Source organism: Dipodomys merriami, unplaced genomic scaffold (assembly GCF_024711535.1).
Source record: "Dipodomys merriami isolate MVZ:Mamm:240054 unplaced genomic scaffold, mDipMer1.0.p SCAF_2, whole genome shotgun sequence".
Taxonomy (NCBI): domain Eukaryota; kingdom Metazoa; phylum Chordata; class Mammalia; order Rodentia; family Heteromyidae; genus Dipodomys; species Dipodomys merriami.
This window is the reverse complement of record NW_027203381.1, coordinates 61,531,525-61,534,904: the sequence shown is the minus strand read 5'-3', so window position 1 is coordinate 61,534,904 and position 3,380 is coordinate 61,531,525.

Below are 3,380 nucleotides of genomic sequence, written 5' to 3'. Positions count from 1 at the left end.
TGTGGCCACAGATGCATTATTAGACCTCTCTGTGTGACTTTCTTCATGGGTAAAATGGGCCTCATCACCAAGTAGCCTTCTTCATAGGGCAACTTCAGTCACTCAAATGACATGATGGATGCTTAAAGCATATTGGGAAGCCATCAAGTTTTCCAGTCATGAAAGAATAAATCACTTGAAGTCTAACAGGTGAGGGTACACACATGTCTTCCTTCATCCACAGATGAAAGCTATAATGAAGCTACTGAATAAGACATACAAATCTATAGGCCACACCTGGGATGACTTGCAGAGCACTCCTCAACATAAACTCAACCCTTTCTGCTAGAGTTGTCTCAGTCTATCCCTTAATGTATTTCAATGCTGCATGTACTCCTGGCACATTATTGTCAACTACTCATGACTCAGGAAGTTAGGACATAAGCTTGCTCTATAATACCTACATTTAGTTGTTGGACTATTTCCACCCCCTTACATGTCTATGTGTCCTAACATGATCAGTGCATTACTCCCCATAAAGGAAGGCTTCTTCTTGATTTTCACTATTATATGTAAGTCATTCTTACCTTGTTCTGAGCCCTTCTGGCATTTTTATTTATATCGCATATCTTCTAAGTTTGTTGGTTCTTCTAGAACAAGGATTGCATCTGATTTCTTTTTGTATCACCTACCAAGCAAATGTTAACAGCTACTAGTAGCATTTAGTGAGCACTTTAATTCTTGCATCCTTGCAAGAATTGCAACCTTGCAGCCTTGCAACCTGAGAAAGTTGATATTGGTATTTATTCCTCAAGTGAGGAAACAAGGGCTCAAAAAGATTAAGAATGTTGTCTAGTTTCACAGCTGTGAAGTGGTAAGGTCAGTCTTTAACTCTAACCTTCCATGCTTCCACTTACTGTATGTGCTCAGCATAGGAAGTACCTGATGAATGGTTATTAATTGAATAAATGAACCAAAAGATGAATGAAGAAAGTGTGAAGTCCTGACTTTAAATGTTCCATCCCATGAACAGAGCCTACCCTCCCCTTCCAGGTAGTGTCTGTTCGATCAATATTTCCTGAGTTAATGACTGAAGAAACAGGTCTAAAGCAGATGTTTATCAAACTTCTGAGTCCAGACAGCTCTCAAAAGGGAGTCGTTCACTCAATTTTTCAACATTTATTAAGAGACTGCTAGATTCTGGACAGATGATACAGGAATTAAGAAAAATCAGACATGAGTCTTATTCTTTGGGGCTGACATTTTAGTAAGATAAGAATTAACTAGTGTTTTTCAAGTCTAGGAGAGAGTAGATGTCGGTAGAATACAGACTATTCAAATTCAAAGAATGATCAACAGAACATTTAGAGGTGACCAGTAAGGTAAACATAATTCTGAGCATGAATAATCAGCACTTCAAAGAGGAAATAGAGCTGAAGATAGTGAAGAATAATTAGATGACTCACTCATCAAAGTAGCAAAGAAATCATCTTGTAAAGAAGGTTGTGGTACCTGGCACTTGTCACTCATGCCTGTAATCCTAGAAAGTCAGGAATCTGAGATCTGAGGATCATGATTCAAAGCCAACCAAAGTAAGAAAGTCCATGAGATTCTTATCTCCAATTAACTCCCAGAAAACCAGAAGTAGTGTTGTAGCTCAAAATGGTTGAACAAAGAGTTCAGGTACAGCACCCAGTTCCAAATTTAAGCCCGATGACTAACAACAACAGAAAAAAGTGGTGACATTGAAGAATGAAGTGACAGAAAGCACAGAGGTCCTGCTCAAACATTCATCCTATAGTAGAGGACTTGTCACTGCTGGGACTTGAAGGAGGGAACACACCATTGTGTTATTGGAGGGGGGGGGGCGTCACTGGGGCCATTCACTGCCTTCTTCCTGAAGCAGCTGTGCAAGTGTGGGCACTTATCAAAATAGAGACAAAAATCATTCCTGTTTTTCTGAGTTGTGACAAAGAAAGACCAAGGAGTTAGTACCTCTAAAGTGCATAGAACAGCAACTGGCTTATAGGAAACACTAAAGGTTAGCTATTTTTATGGCCCTTTTTTGTACCGCTGATTCTGTATGTTTGAACTGAAGTATTTTCAGTGAAGTTTTAAAGGTAGAGAAAATGTTTACACTGTATTCAAGTAAGATTGTGTGTGTGTGTGTGTGTGTGTGTGTGTGTGTGTGTGTGTGTGTGTGTGTGTGTGTGTGTGCTGGTATTGGGATTTGAACTTGGAGCTTGGGCACTGTTTTGGCTCAAAGTTAGTGCTCTATCACTTGAGCCACAGTTCCACTTTTGGCTTTTTGCTGGTTAATGGGAGATAAAAGTCTCATGGACTTTCCTGCCCTGGCTAGCTTTGAACCATGATCCTCAGATCTCAACCTTCTGAGTAGCTAGGACTATAGGCACAAACCACTGCCACCTGGCAATACATCTTACATCTTATAGCAACATTATTAATAAGGAGAATGTTTACCCATCTGAACTGCCATACATAGTCCTCTACAGTAGAACACGGAGTGGACCATTAATAGCATTAGTCGGATTATTCTACTAAAATCACACAGTCACATTTTCTTTTACTTTACCAGACCACAAACTTATCAGAACCCATGATCTGTTCTTGATATATAAATATATTACTCTAATCTTGAAAGTTTATAGATATTTCTTTAAGAAAACAAATACTGATTTAATCTATGTTTCAAACATGGATCTCAAACAGCAAAATGTATATTGAAAAAAAAAAATATATATATATATATCAGCTGGGCATCAGCTCACCCCTGTAATCCTAGCTACTCAGGAGACTGAGATCTGAGGATCATGATTCAAAGCCAGCCTGGGCAGCAAAGTCTGTGAGACTCTTATCTCCAATTAACCACCAGAAAACCAGAAGTGGTGCTGTGGCTCAAGTGGTAGAGTGCTCGCCTTGAGCTGAAGAGCTGAGGAACAGTGCCCAGGACCAGAGTTCAAGCCCCCCACCAAATATATATATAGATAGATATATATATATGTAAATAAACATCATTTTTCACATAAAATGCTGAATCTAGATGTATTGAAAAATGACTGGGGAATAAGTATTTTCAGAATATTATCTTAAACGTATTTATACTTTGTCTCTTGCCATCAGATACTAGGGTCTTACTTTCTTATTTTCTATAAGATACAGTAAATATGAGGAACACATCAGTAAATAAGGAAGATACTTCCTGAATTGTCTGAGAAGATAACTAAGCTAATAATCAAATAATATTTTTTCAATTTTGTTTACTCCAGACCAGCAACAGACTTGTAAAATTCTAGAAGCTTATTGATGAGCAGGGCACAGAACAGTTGTAAGATAATTTATAGAAGCCAGTGGCTGTTGTAAAAAGAACACAGACTTTGGAG